The sequence below is a fragment of the Pseudomyrmex gracilis genome, unplaced genomic scaffold (assembly GCF_002006095.1).
Source record: "Pseudomyrmex gracilis isolate BER0280 unplaced genomic scaffold, ASM200609v1 scaffold_21, whole genome shotgun sequence".
NCBI lineage: Eukaryota > Metazoa > Arthropoda > Insecta > Hymenoptera > Formicidae > Pseudomyrmex > Pseudomyrmex gracilis.
The window spans coordinates 896,702-918,339 of NW_018020605.1; the positions used below are offsets into that span (position 1 = coordinate 896,702).

The 21,638-nt window shown below is 38.0% G+C and overlaps 1 long non-coding RNA gene across 1 annotated transcript; it reads right to left on the minus strand.

Annotated features, from left to right (window-relative positions):
* Nucleotides 1–3: 3 nt before the first annotated feature.
* LOC109851828 lies at nucleotides 4–15,633 on the minus strand. Its single transcript, XR_002249937.1, has 3 exons — nucleotides 15,201–15,633; nucleotides 492–593; nucleotides 4–239 (listed from the first exon to the last, which is right to left on the minus strand). It is a non-coding gene; the product is annotated as an uncharacterized LOC109851828 (long non-coding RNA).
* Between the last annotated feature and the right edge of the window lie 6,005 nt (nucleotides 15,634–21,638).

The following is a 21,638-nucleotide window of genomic DNA, read 5'->3' on the forward strand; positions in this document are numbered from 1 at the left end:
TCGTCGCGGATTCCGTTGCTGCCGCTGCTGCACCCGCTGCTGCTGCCGCCGCAATTCTCGAATCCGCGCGAGCCAACATCGCTGTCCAGCGATACATCCTCGATGCTGCGTGCGGGATCGATATCGGTATGCGTCAGGAGACGCATGATTTTTATTCTGTGAGCGATTAGAGGCCGCCGCCGCCGCGATATGTGCAGCGCGACGCAACGCCTACTTTCTCCTTTTGCTCCTCTTCGCGTCTTTTGAATGAAATATTTTTTCCGTTTTTATTACATCAAATTTAAATATCTGGATCCAATAACTAGTGTGATATTTAAAAAAGATAGAAATTAAAAAAATGAAAAATATTTGATTTTGTAAAAGAATTAAATCATTGATTTATTATCTCTTGCGTAAAACTAATGGAGAAAAAATAGAATATTATTGAGTTTTTATTTTAGTCTGTGCCAAATCCATTATTTTTGTGTGACAGGAGTTGGAGTTATTCTTACGATATATTTTTACTAGTGGTCGATCTCGATGAGTCTCGTAATTCAACAGAGATTCCTGGGGATTAAACTTATGTTGTCAGTGGTTCCCGTCGCCCTCTCGAGCTGAAACAAAAGAATTCGCAGTGATAAGAGATAACAGATTAGATCCATTAGTTTTTATGCGAGTGTTTTTGGCGTTATCTAACCGTAACTTTTATTTTTACTTATTAAGCATATTACTCGGTATAAGTTTTCAAAATAAACGAATTTATTTAATTTACGAATTTATTTTATTTCGGAGATTCTCGTAAATTTTGTTTAAGTTATAACGTAAAAATTAACGCTCTAAGTATTTCACTTTTAAAGAAATACGCATGTTGAGTTCGTCTAGCGAAGTTTTTGCTTGTGTAGGAATGTGTATAATTCACAACGGAGTGTTTAATTCAGAATTCTTCCTCATTGCTCTGTGATGTAGCAGAAACATTTAATTCTCCCTCTGTTACATGTACAATATATATATATATATATACATATGTATTTATTTTGAAACATGCTGTTGCGCGCTTAAATACGATTTTAATATAAATACCATTAAATCGTGGATGCAATACTAGTAATTCTTTTTGTTTTTCTCTTTTGTAAAAAGGTGAAGAAAAGTAGAAAAATATTCGAAAAGGATAAACAAATAATTTATTTCATTGCTTTAACGAACCGAAGTTTGAAAAATATGTGCAAAACACGCACATTTCTCTCTCGTTTTTTTCTTGTCGACGTCCTCTCAAAATACACTCCAATATTCTTCTACTCCAATCTGGAATATCGTATATGAGATATAAATCGTCGGTATACGACAATGCACAAGAGCTATGTGTCGTATTAACATAGCCCCGGAATTCGAGATGTGCTAAAAATAAATGGTAACACAGAGCACTTCAGAATCTAACCTGACACACGCATATATATCCCGCCTATTTTACATTCGCCGTTCAAAAGTCCATGAAAGTCACTTTTATAAATTTTTTTCGCGGACAATTGTGTCGCGAGTAGTGCCTCGATATATGTATAAATGCGCATAAAAGTTCTCGCGTGATTCACGCGCGGTTGTCGCGTGCTACGCAAAATCAGGCGGAAGTTTACGTGCACTTTTCAACGTGAGAACCGGCACACATGCCGCTAAGAAAACATATCAATCAATCGTGATAACATTCAGAAATCTATCCGAGTCGATAGTCACGTACCAGATAACTTCGTCAGGTTCGTAGAAATATATATAATGTACTTAACGCATTACAAAGCGAACCGCGCGTAAAATTATAATGTATTTTCAGATCGCAGTCGGATCACGTTGTTGCGTGACGTCCGTGTGATTCTCGAGACTATAAATCACCATTACATTTCCGTGTTTCCATAGCGATTCAGTCGTGTTGTGTTTCGCATTTGTTTTGTTTAGTTATTTAATCTCATTTTATCGCACGGAATTTTTTGTAGATTTGTTACGAACGAACACGCCACACTCTGGAGAACTAAACAACAATAGAAAAAAAAAAAATAAAAAAAAAAAAGTAAATGCCTAACCCAATTTTTTTCCATTACGGAGAAATTGACTTTAGAACGGAAGTGCGAGCGAACACCATATGTGTATCCAATTCAAATTAGAATTTAGCTCACGGCGCGACCGCTCTGATTTTTGAGAGCAAATATGCTCAAAGCTTGTGTATTTTAATTCTGTATCGATCATCGATGCAGACGAGCGAGGAAAATCGAGCTCGTGCTTTTCCCGGGAAACGAATAGAGAGTACGTATGTGTGTGTGTCTGTATGTATGTGTTGTGCGGAAGAAAGGGACACAGAATAATTACAATTTCGTTATAATGGCCCGGTCGTGCTAATGACACTTTAAAATCACTCTTGGCACTGTATAAATTAATATATCTTCTTTCTTTTTAAGGACTGCGCGCACGAGGATAACGGTAATTATATTTTTCTGTCATAATGCATGACCCGTTTAAGCGCTTGCAGACTAAATCATCTTTTTTTGACCGCGTTAAAAGCGCGGAAATTCCTTTACGCAATCCCGTCATGTCTCTTTTTTGTTTCTTTCGCATTGTGCATATTTTGCTTAAATTGCCGAAATGCTTTTTGAAACAATTTTTGAAATTATCAGTATTTCTTCTAGAAGATTCTTATCACCGCTTCTTACACATAAATACGCGATGTTAAAAAATATTGGTTGAGCGCGAAAGTTTTGATGGATTTCGTGATAGAAAAATTAACCATAGTAATTTATTAAAAACGATTTATTCATTCAATCTCCGTTGTTTTCTATTATTTTTCGCTTGGTAAAAAATAGATGCTTAAATAGTTTTTAATAAAATTACTTGGTTCATTTTTCTGTCGCGAAATTGATCAACCTCACTCCCCATATACATGTATAGCATTTAATTGGTTGAGTTTAAATTTTCTCGATAATAATAGATTTTATCGAAGTTTCTGCGAAACGTCGCGCAAAGAGACGCATGTAGAAACGTTTTGGAAATGTTAAACAAATAAGAGAAATTCAAAGATCAAAATTGACTGGTACTAAACGGCGCTCGTTATGAGAGGAGCAAACATGTCTTCCGGAACTCGTTGCATTTCTTCGAATACATACGTACGTACATACATTTTGCGTGATTATTTACGCTCAGGCGCTTCTCCGCTCGAATATTACATTTATGACGTTGTACTCACATTGGAGAAAGCCCTTTGAACGTTCGCAGATAGTTTCATTAACGGAGAGAAAGAGCGAGAGAGCGAAATTTTATTGACGCATGCTATATAATTCCGCTCGCCTACACACATACATTCGAGCACAAAGAGCACGAAAGACAATCAGATAAATAAATCGGCATAATTTGTGCGAATTGTATCCATATCGAAAATTATACACATTAACCATTCCTCGCACAGTTTTATCGCGTATTAATTGTTCCGAAGAAAAAACAGGTCTTACTTTTCTTGTTTTTTTTTTGTTACCTAAGAATAAGAAGGATTATAGAAGAGAATATAGTTGGATTACATTGAGTGCTTTTGCGAACCCTTTTGTTTTCTCGAAATGAGAAGAATATCACTTATACCATTGTTCTCTTCTACTGCTCAAATGTAATTTCGAGAGGGATCGCTTCGGGGCAAGCAAGACAGAGAAAAAAAGAAAGAGAGAGAGAGAGAGAGAGAGAGAGAGAGAGAGAGAGAGAGAGAGAGAGAGAGAGGAAAGAGGGAACAAAAAGGGCTTACTAGCGCGAATGCCGAGTACATACATACATACAAACGTCATCGATCGTTTCGAAACGTCGTCGTCGAGAGAGCGCGCGGAATCGAAGCAACAGCTATCCCGCGAGTTTCCATTGCGTGACGAGAAACAGAGAGAGGGGACAGTTGGACGTCGGATCCACGAACTCGACGTAATTACTAGGTCGAGTGGAGTGTGAAACGATGTATACACGTACAGGAAGCGTCCCGATGCTTCCTGTGGAATTGGAGTGTTGCCAGAGAACACCGGCGTTTCAATAACCATCTTTTGCCGTTACGTTTTTAGGCTTTCAAAACGGCTTTCAATCTCTCAGCTTTCAAAATAGTCGCGTCAATTCGCGAGCGCGAAGATTTCGCGTGAAATTATTAAGTACCATTCTTTCGGTACGTTCACGTTTTGCTCCCGATTTACGGCGACAATTTTTTTTTTGTTTTCCGATTTGCATTCATCAATCTAAAAAAGAAGTTTTGTTTTTGATAAATTTATTTAAAAAGTAGCAGCGTTTCAAATATTGTGTGCGTTGTGTATCAATTTAACATAAAAACACTCGAAATAAATAAGTAACTACAATAAATAAAACCCGTGTAATATATATATATATATAAAAATAGAAAATCTAGAGAATATTAAAATATTCAGCACATTAATGTCATGAGATTGAAGATTTTGTAAATAAAACGTGTACGAGATGGGAGACATTAGACCTTTAAATAATTCATTTTGCCGTGTGTGCGTCAAATAATACATGCGATATTTATACCCGTGTATTAATTAGCTTTACCAAATCAATACGTACTGAGAAGCGCCGGCGATTCGACAATGCGATGATTGCAAAAGCGCCTTTCTGTCTCAAGTAACACACTCGCGCACATTTTCTGCAGTTGTTTTCACAGTTAATATTTTAAATCGGATTTCATGTTACGTGCCGCGCTTTACAACAGTATCGCGACATTTAAACGTCATTCCCGTGAAGTTGTATTTCCCAAGTAATTATAAATAAATGTTGCCCTACGAGCCGGCCTTAATTATTCGCACCTGCCATGTTCTAAATAAACGGCGCGGCGCATTTGAATGGAGTCACATCTGCAAGATGCGAAAAACGAGAGAGAAAGAGAGAGAAAACCGGACCGAGCTTTTTCTCGAGCTTTTATAGTTTCTTTTATCGGGCGTGAAGCAGGCAAGATCGTTGCCGATATAACTACGGCCGCGAACCCAATTAATTGAACATCATCTTCGACTGGCACCTCGTTTTGCTTCTGACTCCACTCTAGGATTTCCAATAATTCCGATATCTCGAGAGAAAATCTGATTAGATTCGCTAGATGTTCATTATTGAATCGAACTTACAATGATCAAACTGGCATCTTTGCGCATCTTTTTGCCGTAGCAATTATACAAATATAAAAATGAAAACCTGGAAAAAAAGACTCAGTCTCGGCAGTTTATATTTACAAAATATATAACTTCTGCATATTACCGCGAGTTCTCTTCACAATATCACAGTCGTCATTTGATCATCGTTAAACAAAATATAACAACAAAAGTTCGTTTCCTATCCTATCCTATTAACACAAATTGATTTTCTCGCGTAACGGTTTGTTTTATTGTCTAATTTGTGTCTTTTCGTATATTATTATAGAAAATTTATGACTTTTTGCAAAATTGACGGCGCTCCGATTAAATTTCTACGAGAAACTTGCCCAACTGGGAAATACGTAATCCTTTCGTAATAAAATCGCGGGCGCTCGGTACCAACTATTCTCGCGTATCTCAAGGTGGGCAAAGGTTTCTTCTCTGAGAGACAGAGAAAGAGAACAAGAGTGCGATCGACAAAAATATCTCGGTTAGCGTGTCTGAAATAAAACGTACGCCACAGAGAGGTAGAAGACTCTCGAGGCGCGCGCGTCTCATCCGCGCGCGATTCCCGTTTGCGCGTTTATTTTATGCAAGCGCAAATTTTTTACTGCATCGACACTTGGCATCTTCACGAGACGCCACGGCGTCGTTCGGACGGTGGAGCACACAGCAGTAACGGAAGCAGAGAACGTTATTGCGCGCGACGGAATATGCATTATTTATCCTCACTGGAATATGCATTATGTATCTACCACGCGCGCTCCGATGTTGGCGCCACGCGACACAATCGCTGTTCCGAAAATACATGCTCGCGCGTTCTCTCATCACGGGGTCAAAGGTGAAAATCTTCGATTCGCAAATCAAACTGAAATAAACTGTCGTTCGATCGCGCGCGCGTGCGACATCGCGCCAGACGCTATCGTCAGCTAGAGTCGGGCCGTTCGCCGCCGCGCGTGTGAAAACGCGCGCGCGCGTGCGATCGCCGCCGCGGCCCCTCTTGTCAGTGACCGACGGCTAAGAAAAGCTTTCTAGCTTCGTATATCGGGTGGTGCGATATTTCTGCACGAGTGCGACTGCGGGACATTGCCAACTGGTCGGTAAGGAACCGCCGCCTATAAAGCGTACGTATACACACGCGACGGACGGACGTACAAGTTTCCGACGGTAGAATCTTCTGGCGAAATTTATACCAGCTCGGGCATACCGCCGATAAACAAACAGACAATATTGTTGCACAGGAAAAATAACTCCGGTTTGGAGTCGAGCCGAGAGAATAAGCGGTAGAAAAGCCAGAAGTGATAAGTCACGCAGTTTATGGGATATTTGATGTACACGTATTGCGTTTGCGGAATATAAAAATTGCGCTTTTTCGCGAAGTGAGATATTTTGCGGCGAGGAAAATTGACTCGAGCGTGATTTTTGACCGTGCATTTGTATTCACATTGTTATTCATTTATCGGCGTTACAATATATTTAGAAGCTTCACCATATATCCACATTTGTTAGAGTGCTATTGAAGGTCTATTTTATTAATGGATTTTTATTATGTTTATATTATACATAGAGAAAATTTAATGTGTATACACTTATTTTTTAATTTAATATATACATTTATTTTTTCCGAGCTTGTTGATTTAAAACTGTTAAAGTAAAAACCGTTGATATAAATGGCCTCGTATTTTCTCTGATGAAGCTTAACAAATTTCTCGGTTGTAAAATGAGTCAAATTGAGTTGTCTCTTTCTCTCTCTCTATCTCTCTCTCTCTCTCTCTCTCTGTCTGGCTCTGATTTTGCTGAAGAAACACGCACGTTATACTTTCATGACGCAAAATCAGACAGTTTACTCTTTATGCTCAATTAGACACAGAATACGCGAGTGGTGCACTTTAAAAGCGCGGTAGAAACGAGCGGCGAACTACACATATACAGTTCGACTTACTTTTATCACTATACTTAGCTTTCTTAGAGTAGTAGGCCGTCTGTTCCAAACGGTGGCTTTCATTCACATTGTAGCAAAATTTCGCGAATCTCTCGCGCGTCGCACCCCGAAATATGTTCTCGAGAATTATTCTCGTCTCTCTGCTTCAAAATGAGAAGAGAGAGAGAGAGAGAGAGAGTGAATGAGAGAGAGAAAGAAAGACTCATTTCCGATATGCATGAAATTACCGTAACCGACCAGTGAAGCTTGCCTCTTCGGCGAAAGGAGGCGGAAATGTCGTTGCCACCGACGTCAAAAGTGTGTCGGGGCTGAATTACATGCTCGACGGTGAACTTTTCGTACTAAAGATTTCGAGACGCAAAGTTCTCTCTAGTAGAAATGTTCGTGTATAGATGGTATTGTAAATGCAAATGATTCGACACGCTAAGAGCGCACTCGTTTGCCATAGCTTAGATGAAAAAGTTATAAAAATATACCAAGACATTGTGTGTGCGTGTTTTCGACTCTAAAATATTAAATTTTGCCGGAAATGTCTATTTTTGTGACTTATAAAATCGGATGCTTGTAAAGAAAAAATATTTTATACCGTCGCATTTTTTATTTGCATGAAAATAAATCCGTGAAAATCTCTGTTTGTGAATAGAAAATATATTCTAATATGAATTACACAAAGGATTTTATAATATTCAGATATAAAAAAAACGATGTCTTTGCATAGTACAACACATATACACACAATTGCGGAAAAAAAACTACTATTTCATTAATAAATACGTTTATTTTCTCTATACGATTACGCGCAAAAAATGACAGTTTTTTTTTTTTTTTTTTTTTTTNTTNTTTCAATTGCATTTCCTATTGTGATTTAACTTTAATTAATTCCGATTTATTTACATTTTCACATTTGCATTCGCACAGTTACAGTGAATGATTCAAATCTCAATTAACAACAAGTTCGCGGAGAGATTCGGATAAATTCAAGCTCCCGGATCTCCCGTGCCGGATTATCCGGATAATATCTTGACATCCGGATTGAAGTAATCAGATGATTCGGGAGAGATGGATTCACAATGATTCTTCCCCGGAAATTTACAGTCTCGGTACCGAACTAACATATCCCCACAAAAATTTAAAAAGTTCATGAATATTTTATGATATATTTTTCGGAAAATGGAAAGAGGCTGTACTTCGTAGTATACGTTTGTGTACAGTCTGATATTAAGAACGTGTTTTGGATGCTACTTTCAATAAAAGGATACAGAAGAGCGATGGGGGCGAAGAGGGGATTCTTTGCAATGATAATCTCCGTCGCTATTTGCAATTATAAGCGGCAGAAACACACCAAGAATGTCGGGCCGATTCTATAGTCTACTTTCTGCATTATGTATATCTCGGTCACATATCACGCATATCGATGGTAATTCCCTCGTCTCGTTGTTTGCCGGGAACGTTCCGAGATATAGCGAGTATCGGCACGAGATGTGCTCGCGCATTGTAAAACGGAGGTTACCGCTTGTTGAAATAAAAAGGTCGTTTAAAGAGACAATCTGCAAACAGGCATTATCACTTTACAAACAGAGAACTCAAACGTGCATTGTACAAATACAACGAGGAAAATATTATTAAAAATGTAAATATTGTTTATAAATATCACCGCAAATTCAAATGATGTGTTATTATAAATAAAACATGTTCCTCGCGTGCTATCTAACAAGCGCAAAATACATCTTCGATCGTCAATCGGATCACGAGGAGAAAAATACTGTCGGTAATGATAAGCCGCTCTCAATGAAGAGCTTTACACTTACGTCGCAAAGAGAGTAAACATGAATAAAAATTATTTTTCCTGTTTCTTTAAGTTTTCATTACGTGTGTGTGTGTGTGTGTGTGTGTGTGTGTATTTCACACCTGACCAATTTAACAAATTTGTAGCTTACGTGTAAAACCTTCGCGGTGTTTGCGACAAAATCCTCGGAAAGTAGAACAATTCCGAGCGAGTTTGTTAGCTCAAGGGATGACGATTTGCTGTGAAAATAAAACGATATTACTCGACGTATGACGCACAAAACGAGCATCGCGCATCGTTATCCGGGGATCTTGATGGATCTGACGCAGCTGATCGCGCGATCGAGCTAGCGTGTCTTAAGCTAGCACGGGGCCAGTTCGCGTTGGCAGGAATAAACGTGCGCGGAAAAAGCGCTTCCCAATGCCAGAAAGAAGCGCGGCTTGGAAGCGATTCAGAGAAATATTTAAAATGTCACGTCCCTCTGAGACGTGTCTCGACAAGGTATGTTACTCGTTTGCTGTCGCGTCGTTCCAATTTGTATCGCATTTGCATCTCTCTGGGATTCTCACCGGTGGTTGCGACTGCATCACCAACTATTCGCGCCTAACTAACCGCGCGCGGTCGTAAGAAACTTGAAGATTTCTTCTTTGTGTTGTGCGGCGCGCGTGCCGCAGCAGACACGGAACCTCGCGCATAAAACGATCATAAATTCTCCGTTCGACCGTGTTTCCCGTATAACGTATGCGCTACAAATCGCCCTTGCGAATCAGTTACCGCGTCTTGAAAATTATACACGAGCGTTATGACCCGTATAATTAGTAGGACAGGTATAAATCAACACGTCAAAAATTCTTTCTCAAGCTTTCACGCGACTGTGTGTTTGCGAATTCGAGCGAATGAAATTAAATACACTTAAAATAATCTAGAAATGTATTTTCTGCTGTATTTAGAACAAATATTTGTTAGTGCGTATGTTTGGAAATGACATCCACAATACTTTCAACATCGGATAAATTGAATTCTCATCAGTTTCGTAAGTGCTATTTATATTGCGCCGGCTTATTTGCGTGTCAGTACTTTCAATTAAAATTTTGCGAAAATACAGGCTTCACAGCTGATTGAGCGGCACTTCGTTATTAAAACAGTCTCTTTGGCCCCATTTCAGTGTTAACCGCGTCAGTTAATCGCAGATAGTTTGATATCTGATTCCGCGATCGCGTGTTATATTAAATAAAATAAAGAAAATGCGAAAAGAAAATTTATTTGATATTGATTGCTCGTCATCTTTGCTCGATCCTCTCTCTCCACCGGCGGGCAATCTCGTAATGTTCTGCCGCCGTCTAACGCAACGAGAAGTAATCAAAAGTAGTTAGATACTGAAAAGAGTACTCCATTGGACAATGTTCTATGAAATCTGCAAGCGCGTTTCAAGAATAATGGTGAAATATTCCACTTAAGAGAGAGAGAGAGAGAGAGAGAGAAAGAGAGATTGCTGCGAGAAGCCATTTGCAATCGAATGTAATTTGATTTGCGAGAGAGGAAAAAGGTAAGACACGCGCGTCTTCTCTTTGCGCGAACACAGGCAAGAGGATTCGTAATCGCGTTTTGAAACCGCCTTGGTGACGATTTCAGAGAGTTCCGCCGAGTTATTACTTCTTCTAATCTGTTCGCGCGGAATTACTCATCAATATCGGAACGTCGAACGGCGGCGACTCTTGCAGGTTTCGCGTTACGTTGCTTTTTGAAGAAAAAAAAGAGAGAGAAAGAGAGAGGGAAAAATTCGCGTTATGTAAAAATAAATATAAATACGCGACTACTCTCTCCGAGTTCTCTTCTGAGAACGTCCGTTTTACGGATTGCTTTTGTTTCACCGTCAGTTAGCTTTAATTAATCTTGAAGAAGAAGAAAAACAACGCGCAGAAATACGATGGACCATAGGTATTTGTTGAGACGAGAAGTTTTCGCGCGAATGTGCTCGCAAAAAGTCAACAGGGAGTCTCTCGAGTGTAAAATTTATCGTCGGTATGTGTGTGCATGTATAAAACTCGTAAACACGTTGCGCGGTTTTGCCGACGAACATACGTTGCAAATAAGGAGGCGTTTGCGTAATAGTCCTTCCGGAACGAGCTCTTGCGGAAGAGCGGGTCGCGCCCGCTCTACCTTCATCTTCGCGAAATTACCTGCGTGCATTACGGAGGATTTACTAGCGATAATACAAAGAATCTCGGCACGTGAACCGAGAATAAACAACAACTCACGCACAAAACACGGAAAGACTATTTTAATGGGTGTAATGTCCCCATGACGTTGGTCTCCCCTCAGAAGGGATTCGGGGAAATGGAACGAAATCCGAAAGTGCGGGCCGTCGGCCCGTGAGAACCACTTTACCGATGTGCTGCTCATCGAGAGGATGGTAGTGTATAGGTAGACAGTGGGGTAAAAGAGAGAGGCTTTGCCTTTCACACATCGCGCCACGTAAAGACGGAGGGCTCTTATAAAGAACGGAATTGCTTTCTCGAGAAACATGCTCCGCTTCCGTGGCAAAAGAAGAACGTACCTACGAGTGGAGCTTGAATTACTTTTAGCTCCGGATATATTCCTTAGAGGGATGATTTCTCTCGCGCGAGGGGAAACTTCCGTCTCTCCGTTTAAATTCACGAGTATGGAATAGCGACGTGAGACACATTCCTTTCTCTCTGCCAACCACTTTTTTTTCGAGAGAAAGCGATTTTTAAAACCGTTTTATGTGTAAAAAAAAAAAAAAAACACGGTTGTTCCATTGTGCGCTTTTTTCGGAGGATTTTCCGAGGTCAATTTGTCAATTTGCGACGTGCGCGATAATCGCGCGAGAATTTTGACGTATATCTACCACAGTTTGACTTTTACTCATTTAACTACCATTTCGTCGCACGCGTAATCGAAACTTTTGACAGCCGAGTTTGACGTAACGATATTTGATATATGAAATGTTTCATTAAATTCCCATTTGTAACGTGATAAAAATTATATACTTCAAATTAAATAATAATTTTCGCGCGATAGATAATTCACATAGCTATTAGATGTATACTGTGTGCTCCGTATCTTACCCAAGACAGGTTGATGAAGTATTGAATTACATTATGAGAGTAAACGTCACTTATGAAGGCAGCTCGTTAAAGATGTATAAAATTTATTGCATCTTGCTGGAAATACTCGACGGGCATAAAAATGTTTGGACACGTGGCAGGACTTCTGAGTGTATTGAAAATGTTTGAACACGTGGCAGGACTTGTAAGCGTATTGAAAATGTAAGGAAAAGATAAAATGATAGTCCGCGTTCTATCCAAGAGCCGCGAACTTTTATAAGATGCACAAGTCATTGATATGAAGAAAAAGATACTGCGAAAAAATATATAAATCGAAATATAAAAATATGAAGTTTCCTTTTCTACACAAAGCTTTTCTTACGTACAATTTTATTACACAAAAGATTATTGTGTAAAAAAAAAAGAATTCAAAAATTAGAAATTTTCTTTCCTATTCAATTTACACTTTAATAAATAACGAAATTGTTTCAACAGCGTCTCCGTCCAGGAATAAAAATATAGTATTTTGTGTTTAAAAATAAAATCGATTTTAATATTTTATAAATAGCATCCACTTGTGCTTCAACTGTTGAGTCAATTTTCAATTACTATTTTTATATTTCTAACAAAACAAAGAGACCATGTAAGGCCACCGTTGTTACATGAGCTGAAAATAAATTATTGAATAAAAAAATTATATATTTATCAATAAATTCATACAGGTATATAATACGTTATTACGGTTGCGGTTTCTCTCCTTCTCTTCTCACTATCTCGCTTAGCTCCTTATCTTCTCCTCTGATTGCGCTTTTCTCCTCATTTTCACACATTGAATTTTCGAGGAGAGCAGTAATTACTCTCGCTCATGTTGTTTGTCTTGTCTGTTTTAAATGACGTGTGTAACGGCTAAACCACGCAAGGTTCAATATTCTGGCGAGTTCCTTGCGAAAATATTATACTTTTTAAACTAAATATATCTTTGACTAAATATACTTTTTTAAAACTAATTTTAACTCTTGAGTATAATTTTTGTAAATATTGTTTTTTATACATATACAATATAATTAATTTTAACTACAAGCCAAAAAATTATTTTATATTGTGTGCGTGTGTATTTCTGACTTTTATAGTATAATTTAATTCTATCGGCAAATAAATTATCTTAAAGTGCATTTTCACAATGATTAAAAAAGCGCCTACACGATAGCTTAGCTGATACGTTATTGTGACAAATAGCCATAGCATGCTCAAGGTCAGTACAACACACTTAGATAAAAACACATATTTTTACTCTTTCAGAGATGTTATTCCGTACTTTGTTATTTTGTTTGCGCAGACCGATGATAAAAAAAAAAAAAAAAAAAAAATAAATAAAGATTGAAACGTCTCACTAAACAGACATATTCAATAGTTTATTCTCAACTCCCCACACAACAGTGGCTTTACATGCTTTTTACATGGTCTCTTTGTTTGCTTGATCTTATCACTTAAAAAAAGCAATATATTTCTGCTACTTTATTTCTGTCGCTTTATTTCTTTTCAACGAAGTATAATGCGAAAAAATTTTGAATATTATATTTTTCTACACATTTGAGTTTTTCTTCCATCGCCTTTTTCTAATATCGCCAATAATGAGGGATATTCCAAGGGAAGAAGAATAAGAAAAATATCCTACGTTGATATACTACAAATACCAAGTATAGATTAAAGTGAGACTTTATTTTATTATTCATAGAGAAAGAGAGAAAATTTATCCAATGAATTTGTAATTTCCCTTAAGACCGTTTAAGACAAACGCTGCAATGGGACAACAAAAGTCAAAAATTAATTAATAATCAACAAGCGAATAGATGACAAACAAGACATCTAAGATAGTATAACTCTCTTTTACGACACACTATTTTTGTTGTAAACTAAAATTAACTAAAATAAAATACGTGTACGTGTGTGCGCACACATAAACGCAAAATTTAACAATGTTTTTATCGTTGTACGAAAATATATAACAATATCCCGAGACGAGCACAACATAATAATACGTTATTTGTTACGTCATGTAACACGGCGTGCATTATTTGTTTGTCTCCAATGAGCTCTGTTTCTATTCATTTTGATGATTCGCCAGAGGATATTTTAACACATAAATTGCAAGCAAGGTATCATTCGTGCCATCCAAATGAAATTGTGTTTCACTCATAAGCATGCACAGTTTCCTCGTAGTTTCATAAAAACGAACAAATCTATGCTCGCGCGCGCGCGGATAACATTATATCGTTATAATAAATAAAACAATATGTGCGAAGCGCAATAATGTTACAATAATTATCCGTTTCTCCGGATCGCGTTTTGCATAGATCGAGTCAATAAAAATCTCTATTATTTGAGCGAGAATTTGAGAAGAACGAGCAAACGGGGAGAGATTCTTCGGTGCATTTTGTTTGTCCATTTGATTAAGGATGGGAAAACCACGATGTGTCCGCGTTATACGCGTGCTCGCGTTACGTGCGCGGCATCGGTAAGTCTTCTCTCTCGTTCTACTTTTGAAATATTAATTTATATGATACCCGTTGCGCGCAAACACAAAGTCTGAAGTTGAACTTATGATTCACGACATCAATATCAACGATATCGAAAGGTTTTCTGCTTTGAAAATGGTTTCCTTGGAAACCGCATGAATCCCACGAAGTGAGATATGGGGATATCAGAAACACCGTTACTTACACTTTCCGCGTTACGTTATTTTGTCCCCATGCACTACGTCACGTTTTTTTTTTTTTCTGTTTGCGCTTTTCTTCGTTATTTCCGTAGTTCATATTGTTCTCGGAATTACAGCAAACAGTTTCCTAACTTCTTCAGAAACAAGAGGAGTGAACTCTTTTCTTTGTTATAAACTAACAAAATGATCTATATAGTTTTACGTAGGTATACGCTATAAATAAATTGCATAGCAAAGCAAGTTATAAATGTAAAAAAAAAAAAAAACATACGATAATATCACAAAAACAATATTTATAAAGAGTAAATTTATTTTATCGCTTGGAAGGAAAAATGATTACACGCATTCCGTTTCATAAAGCAAAATAAATATGTACATGTGTACATGACGTTACTTTTGAAGAACATTAAAAAGTGTGTTAATGAGGCATGTCCGGAATAACATTCGTGCTATACCCCTCATCAATAATCCGTATTTCTCTTTCTCTTTCTTTCTTTCTCTCTCTCTCTCTCTCTCTCTCTCTCTTTCTCACTCTCTCTCACACTCTTTTTACATCTATATATTTTTTCCAACTTACCGGGCGCTCGATAACGGAGTACATTATCCGGCCGATTATCCGACGAGCGCAAATAAAGCGTTAGCAAGACGAAAAAGTACAAACGAAACAAACTAAACACACAAAACGTTCGTTCGTTCGCGCCCGCGGCGCGACAGAAAGAAACAGTCGAGTGTCCGCAAAAGTTTTCTCAAGTTTTGTGCAATGTATAGCGAAAAAGACACGCACGTTTACCTCACAAGGTGCGCGAAAAATCGATAGCAATAACGCGCGGGAAAAGCGGAGTACAAATGACAAGAAAAGAAAAGTAATAGAAAAGAAAAAAAAACCAGAAGGCCAACGACGTGCGAACACGAAAGTCAACCCAAGGCGATGTGGCACGCACGTATACGCACCAAGTGTCCGCCACGACACACGTGCAAGGTGCTGTCGAAGCACGTCCTCGCGCCACAGAGGCCCGCGCAGCACTGACTCTTTCTACTGGCCGTCCTCTCTGCCGTAGCTCTCGCCGATACGCTGCGAGAGACAGAGAGAGAGAGAGGAGAGATCGGAGCAAAGAGATGTGTGCGCACCTCTATATACACCCACGAGCGGAATGAACTGAAAATTAGGACTGGTACGGATTAATAAATACTCAATGAGCCGAAAAACGAATAGAATGCGGATATAATGCCGTGTCATTTGCAATAAGACGGCAGTAACAAACCTCACTATAAGTATATTGTTGCCAAGAAAAACTCCGAGTTTTTCTACGACGATCAGAATAATTGTTCTAAGTATATAAGGCCAATAAGAATAATTGTTGTATATACTTTTTTTTTGTAAATTCAATTCTTTCAACAACAAAAAAGAAGAGTTTCGCGCAACAAGGCGAAATTTTGGTTTATCGATTCGTTTGAGCGCGGTAGAATTTCTCGTTAACTGAGAGAGAGAGAGAGAGAGAGTCGTTGTGGCTAGGAAACTCTAAACAATCGGTCGTAATCAAAAAGCGATGTCCACGATTAACGAGCGACTTCCGTCGCGCTCCCATAATTACTGATCGCTTTCATTGGCGGCCACGTTCGAGGACAACGTGCCCCAAGATCGATCGATCGATTATCCGTAATCAAATAAGTTACACTCGAACAGAATTTCGAAAGGTCAGACGAAGCTCTCTGTTCGCTCTTGCTCGCTCCGCCACGGCCACCCTCATGCCTGATTCAAGGAATCTCTTTACTTGCTCACTTGCTCGGCAAAGCTTCCGCAAAGGCATCGGATCTGAAGCTAATGAAGGGATACATTCTCAAGCTCGGTTCGTGAAACGAAATGATGATAAGATTACAAATTAACATGCAAAAGAATAATACAAACAGATTTTCGTTACTCCATTTAATTTAATCAAACTTTACTTAAAGGATATTCATTGCGTTATGTGAGAATACAATATCCTCTTACATGTGTTGAACACGTGTTGCCACGCAATTTGTTACATTCGCGCCCATCTGCTTGTCGAACGAGAGATGGTTCGTCGAGTGCCAAGGACCTAATTTATGCGGAACGAGAGATTAGTGTCTCACTTCGAAGCGAGTCTGCGATACGATGATCTATTTTCATCTTTTTGCAGAGGATAAATTGTTGAAAGCATTCGATACGCAGATTCTACTTCAGCGAGAAGAACGAATCGTCCTATTTGTCTTGTTTCGCGCGTGTATAAAAAAACAAAAATCTGTCACTGTTTTGACCTTTGACAACGAATAGTTAACCTCAAGCGCACTCGACACACGTATTGCAAACGCGCGGCGCGTGCAAGTATCGGCACTGTAACAATATCTGCGAGGTGTAAAATATACACAATAGAGAGTGAGATATTTAAAACTTATTTAGCTTCAATTTGAAACATTTTAATTTGTGTAAATTTACATCGAACAAAATATCACCCATATATCATCAACATTCGTGTTAGCTTCTTCTTTCTCTCTCTTTCTCTTCTCTCTTCTTTCATTTTAAAAACTTAATTTATTTATTTGTTATATTTTATTTGATTGATCATTTATTCTATTTTACCAAAATGTGTTACTTTTAGCGGAGAGAAATTGATTTGAATAATACTTCAGCAGGTAAAAAGCGCGCAGATTAAAATTTAGATCGAGATAAAAGTAATTATCGCATTTTTCTGGAGATTAAGACGTAAAGAACAACGTTTGATTGCAATTTTACATTTGCTCATATCTCGGAGTGTCTTGAAATAAGAGTTCATTTATTGTCTTTCTGGCTGAAATAATCTTTATTCTCTCGAGTGTGTTGTTAACACAATGCTCGCAAATCACATTGTAAATGAGTATTGTAAATTATTCCCAAGTGAGCGTGTCGCAATAATCAGAGATTACGTATTGTTTGTTTTAATCAAAATAACGTGCAAAACCCACGGTCGACGTGACAAAATGTGAAGAACGCGCTTGCTGAAATATCGATCCCACGTGTTCGGCACGGTTTTACAAAATTTATATTACACTTTGTGTAATGATAAAAATTTATACACGATACAAAGTTATGAAAGGTATCTCACACGTTCAGGAGGAGAGAACAAATTTCCAACGTTAGGTTATTCCCTGTTGGGACTAAGCCTGATGAATTGGGAAATATTTCTTTTCTCTTGTGCAATATTGCAATGCCTACAATATTAAGCAAACATTATATTGCATGTTATATTTACATCGAGATAATTCAAGTCACCGAATATAAAATGTTTTTGTAAAATTTTCTTTGTGTATATTGGTTTTTTTCAAACGTTCAAAACTCATTTGTGGACACTTTACGCGAGTTCTTATCGTCGCTTGAGAAACTTTCATTGTTTACTGCCATTTTGTTTCTTGCATGTCTGACTTTCATTAACTATTCTTTGATTATGCAAAAAAGAAAAAACAAAAGACCGTTCAGTGTGATATAGCTTATTATATATTAAATACCGTATCGCCGTGGCGAACGAGAAAACACCGTCACACGCGATATCACACGTTAGACGCTAACGTTTTATTCTGGGATCTATTCTACGGGGAATTCCAAGGCTTATTTTTGAATGGACGAAAATCGTTCGTCACTTTGAGCAAATCTAATAAATATTCCATCTATATATATATATATATATATATATATTTCACGCGCGTTTCTTATCCTGGAGGAGATTTCTCCTCCAAATTTCTCTTCTCCTCTCTTGTCTTTTTCTCCACCCCTTTCTTCCTCTCTGCTACACAAGTTTCCCTATGTAACTCGATATTTACGGTTCGTGATGTTAAAGTGTTACACAGAGCACGACCCAATTTATCGCGAATCCGGTATAACGACTTCGTTTTCGACCGGGTCTTCGTGTGCTACACTCCGCAGACAATCTCGTTAAGCCGCCGCCGTCGTCGTCGTCGTCGTCGTCTACAACGACACAGCAATGGAAAAACTAATCATCCGCCACAAAGACTCAAAGTTAATGGAGTGTCCAGGAAGACTCGCAGATTTTTTAAAATTCATGACACGTCTTAGCGTGTGATGGTCTAACGAGATTACCTCGCGCTATATATTTACATATTGATCTCCATCGCGTCTCTTATCTATAGACTGTTTGATCGACTTGCTGTCAATTTTCTATTAAACATTGTAAGTGTACCGATAATTTCCGACTAAAAGGAATCATAAAAAAAAATTCGGGTTTTATGTCTTCTGACTTTATGTTCTCGTGGAAAATTTCTATAGAGAATATATAAACTTCAAAATTTATTCAGAAGCAAGTGTAAAATTTACTCGTTACTTTGCAAGAAGATTCATAAGAGATAAAATTTATTCATCAACTGTAACTATGATTATTAACTTGTTAACGATTCTACTATTTCGTAATAATTCGAGAATTTCAAATAATTTAATATGTATATCTCTCTTTTGTGTGTATAAAGTAAGAAGAAATCAGAGATTTGAGAGAAACAGAGAAAAGTCGAGAAACTTTAGACATTTCAGATCGGACATTTGAAATATGATTTTTCTGCAAATATAATGTATATATTTAAATATCTATTTTATAAACAAAATTAGAATATATGACTTGGATGGTTTTTATTACTCATTTTCTATCTAAAAAATCTATGCGGCGACCGAACAAAACAGCCGATTCATCTGCTCTAGATGGATTTGCCGACGTTTCACCAGGTAGGCATCGACGGCCCTCCTCTCTGTGGGTCAATGCCTATCGACTCTATTTTTACCTTATTGAAAGACAAGGAAGGTTCTCTTCAAAGAGAGGATAGATAAAACCTTCTTTTAATTATCCAAGCAGAGAAAAGATACAAAATTCCTCATCTTTCCCGCATGTTCCATTTCTTCAGTTATTTTAGTTTGCTAGAAGATGTGTAAAAAATATGTCGGAGAAAACTACCCGGATGTTTGAGATCCGTGAGAAAACGCTTAGACCCGCTGATTTCTGCCGAGACGGAATCAGGTTGCAGTGAGCTGCCAACGATTTCCCAGAGTGCATCACGTCGCGCGATTCCGCGGTAAGAATTTGTTGTCGACTACTTCTGAGAGAGAGAAGAGAGAGAGAGAAAAAAGGTAAAGAGCACAGAGAGAAGGAGAGACGGTGAGGGTTAAGATCCAACGAGGCGAATGCCTCGAGTGCTCGCTGATGCAGCAGCGATCGGGACTGTGCAACCGACAAGATGACGGGGATATCCGCGCAGGGCCAACAACGCGAGCGCATGTCGCCAGAATTTTTCCTGGACATGAGCGCGAGGAACGAGCTTTCCGCGTCGTCCGCCCGCTGCCAAGAAGATCTATTTACGGCAACGTCACCATGCTTTTGGACGTCCAAGGCCAGTGGCTAACAACTCTCTTATTTATCTTTCATTCCCCTTCATTACCCTTAAAGCGATCGATCGACTTTTGTGCGCAATAGTATTGTATTTCTTTCTTCTGATTTTTTGAAATACTAGTATTACATAGACGTATCCTGCGCGGTTTACAGTAATGTTTTTTTTTTTTTTTTTTTTTGATGTTTGGATTAAGGAAAAAATGAAACTTACCAGATAAAGAAGTTTTTGTAAAAAAGTTTGAAATTTTTTTAAACGACAATCGTGGGAAGTTAAATTAATTTTCAAATGTTCGCGCACGATTTTAGTACGATTTTAGAAGTAGTGTTTACACAAATTAGGTCTCATTATAAAATTTAGTCTCTCGTTATTTCAACATCGTGACTTCGAGCTTCGCTTAATTAGCGTTTTAATAACGATCAAAGTATTGAAAGTTTATGGACAATTGCCAATTTCAAGAGCCAGTTTCTTGAGGATTTATTTTTACAATGACACCTGCGTTCCTCATAAATATTTCGAATTGCGGTTCGACGATTGCTTTGTGTAAATAGCGAGCGCTCTGATTTATCGACACCGCAATATTTGTTGTACAAGAAAGTTTGATCGCAAAGGAAGTATATCAGGAAGATATTAAAATTTATCAAAAATATAACAAGAAGATATTAAAATTTATCGAAAGTATAACAGAAAGATATTAAAATTTATTGATGAAATGATCAAGTAAGGCAACATATTTGAAAAAAAATGCGAGATTACGATGTACAAGTCAAAATTGGTGATAAATCAAGAAGACTTTTTTTTAGTGATAATAATTACGGACATCGGGAAATATCAAGGTACGAGATAGCACGTAGCTGGCCCAACGAGAATCTTCTTTTTTCCCTCTGATTACTTCTTTTTTTTTTTTTTTTTTTGCTGATCTCGCAAGACCTCGGCGCAGTCCTTTCAGCACCGGGATGTAGTATCGTGAGATTGGATGCAATCACCTCTGCTCGGATTCTGAGAGCTAATTTTGTATTCGCACGTAATTTTAGAGGGACGTAATACTTTTCAATGACGCACTTCTATTTCTATGTCGAGCATCGAAAGAAGTAAAATCCAAGTTTTCGAACTCTGGGCGTTTTTTTTTTCAATTGTACAATTGCAGCCGTGAATAACACACTTAACAGTTATACAAATTGAAAGCTCGCGCTCGAATCAATAACGCAACGATCTAACGTTAAAATCTCTCGACAAAGAGCAAATATTGAAAAAACTTTATTAAAAAAAAAAAAAAAAAAAAAAAATGTGTGTCTTCGAAAGACGAGAACAAAAGAATTTATTGAATATTTTATTCGTATTATTTGACGCGCATTTGAATGAATATCTCTAATAAAGTAGTTCGATAGTAGTTTAAGTGCGTATTTCTCTTCGCGCTATTCTTACCTTTTCTGTAATCGAGGAGCGCGTTCAATCGAGCAGGTTCGTTGGAGGAAGAAACGCAAGAAGCGGCACAACGTGTTACTCCCGTGGAGAAAATCGATCGCTGACTGTATATTTGTTTCTATACAATTAAGCTCTGTCTATACGATCGATGCCTGATACATTGGCGTACAATGAAGCTTCATGTGTCGCGCCAATTCTATAGGGAAAGTCA